The sequence below is a fragment of the Myotis myotis genome, unplaced genomic scaffold (assembly GCF_014108235.1).
Source record: "Myotis myotis isolate mMyoMyo1 unplaced genomic scaffold, mMyoMyo1.p scaffold_m19_p_8, whole genome shotgun sequence".
NCBI classification, from domain to species: Eukaryota; Metazoa; Chordata; class Mammalia; order Chiroptera; family Vespertilionidae; genus Myotis; species Myotis myotis.
The window spans coordinates 71,428,429-71,435,413 of NW_023416390.1; the positions used below are offsets into that span (position 1 = coordinate 71,428,429).

At 39.2% G+C, this 6,985-nt stretch overlaps 1 protein-coding gene and 1 long non-coding RNA gene across 2 annotated transcripts in view; one reads left to right on the top strand and one right to left on the bottom strand.

The window, feature by feature from the left end:
- LRP1B (LDL receptor related protein 1B) overlaps positions 1-6,985 on the top strand; it is a 1,379,523-nt gene that overhangs the window by 427,652 nt on the left and 944,886 nt on the right. The window lies entirely within an intron of this gene.
- On the bottom strand, positions 39-4,640 carry LOC118661813. The gene is made up of 3 exons (XR_004969486.1): positions 4,601-4,640; positions 619-772; positions 39-301 (listed from the first exon to the last, which is right to left on the bottom strand). It is a non-coding gene; the product is annotated as an uncharacterized LOC118661813 (long non-coding RNA).

The following is a 6,985-nucleotide window of genomic DNA, read 5'->3' on the forward strand; positions in this document are numbered from 1 at the left end:
CCACAAACCCCTCCCTTCCCACAGTGTCAGTCTGTTCTCTAAGTATGAGTCTGTTTCTATTTTGTTAGTTTACTTTGTTCATTACATTCACATGTGACTGAAATTATACAGTACTTGTCTTTCTCTAACTGGCTTATTTCACTTAGCATAATACTCTCCAATAGAGCATTTACCTAGGAGGTATGCCCCCTCTGGTCTCCACTGATTGGGTGGTGCCAGAGTAGCATTGATCAATGCAGCTGGTCCTAATATCAGCCGTGTCATCGCTCCCTCTGATTTTGCTGCTTCTCTGGGCCAGGACCTAAAACACAACTGAAGCTTAGTCTTTGTCTTCCAGGGGTTAATACTTAAGGCAGTGGTCATGCTCGGACCCTAGCAATCCTCTGCACCTGGCCTATTCTTCACTACATTTCTCCCCATCAAGGATTCTTGTTCTGAATTCTTTAAGGAAAAAGGGGTGTAGAGTCTCTTCTGTTGCTACTTCCTGCTGGAGAGGGGTGGAGTTTTTTCTCAGTGGGAGTATGAGGCCTGGCACACAAGGAAGTTGCATGGTGTCTAGAGTCAGCAGGGGTCAGTATTGGCAGGGGATGGTATTCCTGGAGTATAAATAGAGCTTACAACTTAATTTGGGCAGTCAGTTTGAAGAGAAGTTTGAAGTCTCCATTTGCCTCCCAGGAGTTATCTGTATGTTGAACGGGTATTGGATCTTCTAGCACACAAAGTTTGACTCCAGTGTGATGCATCCAACTTGCAACCCCAGGTATCTTGATGGCTGTTGGTGTCAATATCAGTACAGGGATATCAACATGAAGTTAGCTGTTCTTGAGGGGACCTGTCTCTCCAAGTTTTTAGTTTTGATTCTCATAATTAGAGATCTTGGAATGATAATAGGATTTATAGTATCTCAAATTGTCTTTAGGGAAGGTTTTAGGGAAGGTTAAGTATATATATGTGAAAGTTTCCAGAATATATATATAATCAATAAAAATCATTATATTAATTTTATGGGACAAAACAAGATTATTTGGTAAAAAATTGCTATACAGATCTATGTGAGGAAAAGATATACTGTGTTATTGAAATTTTTTAAAAAGCAACAAACTATTTGGCATACTCTATGTTGAATGTGCTATAAGCTGGAATTGTGGGAGGATACTCTATAATTCTAAAATTTGTCTATCTTTTTTCCCCAAATCAATTTTTTAATCAATTTGTGTAATATCAACAGTACATGTTAACCCAATTAAGTAGTTTTCAGGCTCAGTAAAATATATTTTAATGTTGGTAATAAGCAGTCTTATATTATCTGAATAAATTAACAAATACAAAATCACTGAATCCTTAAGATGTGTCATTGAAAATTTAAAAATTATAATAGATATTGACACAAATAAAGGCATGGGATGGTTTGTGGAGCTGAAGAATCAAGATGTACATGTGGTTTTACTGATAACTTTTGCTATAAGAAATAGCTGGCTTGTAAGAAAAGTCAGCTCAAACTGTTTTAAGCTTGAAAGATAATTTTTTGACAAGCTGTCAGAAATCCAGAGGTGTGTTTGGATTCAAAAGTTGTCACCAAGGGCCAGTTTATCTCTGAATTTTTCTACTGTGTTGGCTCTGTTCTTGGACCCCAGCTGCACAAAGATCAAGGCTTCTCAGGTCCAAGTCCTCTTTGCAGTGGTTCATGTTTGCATTCCTGACAGTCACTATGACTAGAGGAATGCCATGTGTTAATTAGTTTAGGCCCATATCACATGTTTTACCCTGGGCTAATTGAGGAGGCATATGTTCCTGAAGAAAGGGACCTCACCAGTTAAATAAGTTATCAAAGTAATGAGGAATATACATATCCTTGGCAGCCAAAAATGCCAAGTCTACTATCTCTTGTGTTCCAAAAAAGTGTCAATATCTATTGTAAAAATCATGCAATTCCACTTTTGAGCCTTCACTTCTAAAAATATCCTATATAATAAAGAGCTAATATGCTAATGGTTGTGATGCTCTCACGCCGTAACGACTGTTCAGCAGGAGGCTGTGGGCATAGCAGTGTGGAGCCACCGCGTTGCTCTGGAGACGGGGTGGAAGCGGGGAGGCACCTGGAGGAGGCGGGACCATCCCGTGGCAGGGAGGGTGGGGGTGAGAGCCCTTAGTGCCCCCCTCACCAGTCCTTCACCACCCACTGCTCACACTCAGTGCACCCGCTGACCACCTGCTAGGGGAAGGAGCGCAGCCTGCACACCATCAGGAAGCGGCACTCGAAACTCTGCAGCAGGCAAGAGGCTTCCAGGCTCTCCTCCTGCGTGTTGACGGGGTGGAGCCGCTATGTTGCTTGGAGACCGGGCAGAAGCAGTGGGGAAGCACCTGGAGGAAGTGGGACCAGCCCCAGGCAACTCATGGAACTAAGGGCAGGGCTTGAAGTGGCCAGAGAATCCCAGAGGGGTTGAGGCAGGGCCAGGTGCACTGGAGCTCTGGGTGGAGAGGTTAGGGTGTCAAGGCGGGGCAGCGGGCAGGTGGGCGGGTCATGCACAGATGGGCGGGGCTCTGCAATTTCGCACACCAGGTCACTAGTGGAACTATAATTATCATATAGATATTAAGATGAATATGGAACATGTTGAACTTTTTTTACTTTAGCAAACATCTCTTGGTGACATTTTGATTACTAGAGAGATAAAGCCATTCACTAAATTCTTGGCATTCATTATATGTCCGTCTCTTCTGCTTCTTTAATTAAAGTGTGTGGTAAAAATTGAGTTATTGTTTTGTATTATTTTCTTAATTTATAAACTGGCAGTTGTTAGGTAAACCTAAGCCATTGAATCTGAAGTGCTTAACTCATGTAATACAGTCAATCCAAATAGATTTGACATTGGTGGATGTTACAGTTATTTAGTTTTACACATTTGGTTTGGTTGTAAAGTCTTTGAAGAAGAGTAGGTAGAAAATGAAACAAATGCCGGATGTCAGCATGCGATATTAAAAAGGAAAAGGCTTTTCTGATAACAGTAGGACTCTCCTATATTTTCAATATAATTAATACATTATATGACCAAAGTGAACAGTTATGAAAAGGAGAGTTACAAGTATGGAACAATTAATTATATAATCTGCAGAACAAGAATAATTTTGGAGGTTTATTGAGGAAATAAAATATTCTGGGTACCCAACTGACTTTGTATACCTCAACAAAAGTTCTAATTGTATTCCTGTTTATGAATAAATTGGGGTGTTGTTGTTTTTTTGTTGTTGTTTTTTTTAGTTAACATGTCTAACCTTTGCATTGCTATTATTTCTAAGTATTTATTATATTTCAAACACCAAATATTTAAAAGGATGAAAAAGCTTAATTGGCACAATATTTTTCTCCTACTTATGAGAGATTGCTGGACTAAAATTTTCCTAGGAGTTCCTGACAGCTTTATTTTCAAACTCTTTTGATTTTTTCCTCCCCAGTAATGTACTTTTATTTTTGTTTTGTTTATGTATATGATTTTTTGGTTTGGTTTTATAATGGGCGTAGCTGTTTTTGTGGGGTTTTTTTTGTTTTGTTTTTTCCTCTTTATATTCAGCCAAGCAAATCAGCACAAACTTAGGGACTAATACCCCCAACTATATTGGACTTCAAATAGGTAAGAATTTTAATTACTTTTCCAGAAATGGTCTATTTTCTTAGGCTACTAATTTATTGTTTCACAGAGGCTTGATGATTAAGCCACTGAGAAGTATGGGATCCTGACAACATTTGTAGGCTACTCACATATCTGCAAGTGGAAGTATATTGAAACAAGCAAGCATCCATGTCAATGTATGTCTGTAATGAATAACCTTGACATACCCCTGGGGCAACAGCACTGTTCAAGAAGTAATCTATTATAGACCCAAATTGGCCACTTGTTTTGTCGTGGTGGCAAGTCCTTTAATTTCTGTAGGTATCAGCTTTTTTTATTTGAAAAATAAGAATAAAGTATGCCTCATTGAGATATTATATACACTTGGAAACACATTGAAACACTATATACTATAGAATTAGATTTCAACCAGTTTGCCTTTATTGAGAGTTATATAGAGATAATTTGGAAGGTAGGGCTGGTTTACCACACTGGGCTTCACAAGTGACACAGCATCTTGGTATCAATATGGCTCTGGGTATAGTCCTTAGGTTTATTCCATATAATTGATTCTGTTATTATAAGCATTACCTTTTAAGAGTTCAACGTATAAAACCAGATGCTAGTGCATTATTTATATAAACATATATTTTTAGTGTTCAGAATAGTCTTGTATCTCTGGCATACCTTGACTAATGTTAAAATCTCTGTTAAGTTAAATAAGTGATAACAAAGAAACCCTAATAGATTATAATATAACTAAATAGATTTTTTTAAAAATTGAGTAATGGTTCTAAGCTATATAAAACCCCTCTCCCTACAACCACATCTATCTCCCATTTATACCAATGATTCCAAGACCCCTTTTTCACTTGGAGAATAATAAACATTGAAAAATTCTTATTCTCTGACTCATTTTTATTAAGAGTTCCTTCCAGTGGCATAATCTTTTTTTAAACATCATATAATGCTATTGATTGGCTTCCACTTACTCCGTTAGAATCCCATTTCATACAGCGAGTTCCAGAGAACTGCTTTCCTATATTCAGATCTGGCCCCAGACCAAAATGTAACCTCAATTGACTAGAAGGCAAGAGGAATAAATGTTGAAATTTGTATGAATTTGCTCAAATGACCTTGGGATTTTCTGAGTCTTTGGACATCTGTTGGTATGTAGAGCATTCTCCAAAGCCATGCTGCCTACTGAATTACCTATGAAACTTTAAAAAATAATTGAAACTAAACATTCTGATGAAACCATATGATATAGGTATGATTATTACTCTTACTTTTTAACTAATTAGGTAATAGGCACAGGGATGTTAAATGATGTTTACTTAGAGAATGAATTTTATCAGCTAAGTTTTAAAATTTTATTTATTTGGAAATATATAAAAATGGTATTCATTCTCTTTTGAATATATTTTACATATAACCATTGTCAGAGGGGAGGAAGATGGATGACAGTTCAATGGCCTATGATTCTATAAATGGATTAAATGGTTTAAATTCATAGCTAACTGGAAATTTTACTCTCACTAAAGAAAGTCTATCTAAATTACAAAGCTATATAAAAGTTATTATGATCATTAAATTTTAAGTACCAGTTCTTAGAAAGGGTCACACATTTGAAATAAATAGTATTATTATATTTCTTATCATATGGTACCTAGATATTCTATAATTAGGACAATCAATCATTTCTTAATATATATTCTTTAAAATAACCTTATGTGGTACTCTAGTGCAATTTTAAAATTACAGATACTGAAATTGAAACCCAAGAACTTAAACAACTGCCCCAGAGTTAAAACACACATATTTTAAAAGGCCAAGTTTACCATAAGGATGCCTATCTGCCCTGACCATTGCCTTGCAAGAATAATTTTGCTTCTAGAGTTATCCAAGCTGTGAAGGTTGAGGGCACTCCTCCATAAGACCACTCTCACTCTGACACTAACTGCAAGTTTGGGAGCTTTTCAAAACCACTCTCCATTTCAATAATTCACAATAAAGACTCACATAACTCTCTAAAAGCTATTATACTCACAGTTACAATATATTAGAGGGAAAGGCTTTAGAAGAAAATCAGGCAAAGGAAGAGACTCAGAGTAGATTTGGGAAGATTCCAAATGCTGTCCTCCCCTGTAAAGTTGACCCTCCCGGTATCAATGTGTGACAGTGAAGCATTGAAAGCTTACTTGATCTTCAGTGTCCAGAATTTTCATTGGATCATTATTACAGAGTTTTGATTGATTGACTGCCAAAGTGGTTGAAATCAAAGTCCAGGTCAACAGATACCATAAAATTCAAATCCCACCCTAAATCACATAATAAGTGTTTCTGAAGTAACCACTCCTGCGCTAAATAGACCCTCCTGTCAGTTATAGTATAGATTTCCTCCTGGAAGACAAGGGCAAACTTGAAACCTTTTTTTGGACAAGGCCAAGTTCTTTACTATAAACCACCAAATGTTTCATACAGTCATTTATTTCTGGTCATTCATTTAGTTAAGACCTACTAATTTAGCAACTGCTTTATGACTGAAAACTAGTGAAGAAAAGAGTCATCTTCCCTGCTCTTAAAAATTTGTGAGGGAGTAAATGTTAAAATATAACTATACTAGAGGCCCGGTGCACAAAAACGTGTGCACTTGTCGGGGGGTCCCTCAGCCTGGCCTGTGCCCTCTTGCAGTCTGGGACCCCTTGGGGGATGTCCACCAGCTGGCTTAGGCCCACTCCCCGGGGGATCAAGCCTAAGCTGGCAGTCAGATATCCCTCTGGCAGCCCGGGAGCCCTCGTGGGATATCCACTTGCCAGTGAGGAGCAGGCCTAAGCTGCAGTTGGACATCCTTAGCCCTGCTGAGGAGGAGGAAGAGGCTCCCACCACCACCGCTGTGCTGGCAGCCATCAACCTGGCTTGTGGCTGAGCAGAGCTCCCCCTGTTGGAGCGCACTGACCACCAGGGGGCAGCTCCTGAATTGAGCGTCTGCCCCCTGGTGGTCAGTGTGTGTCATAGTGACCAGTCCTTCCCAGATATTCTGCTGTTAGGGTCAATTTGCATATTACCCTTTTATTACATAGAATTATTATATAGAATGGAGGCCTGGTGCACAGATGGGGGTTGGCTGGTTTGCCCTGAAGGGTGTTCCGGATCAGGGTGGGGGTTCCGCTGGGGTGCATGGCCAGCATGGGTGAGGAGCTGATGGCTGTTTTTGGGCTGGCCACACCCCCTTCAGGGTTGGTGTCCCCACTGGGGTGCCTGGCAAGCCTGGGTGAGGGGCTGTTGGCCGTTTTTAGGCTGCCCCCCCACCCCTGGCAAATCAAGCTCCCAGCCTCTCCTTTTTTTCTTTTCTTTTTTTTCAGTGCCTTCTTGAG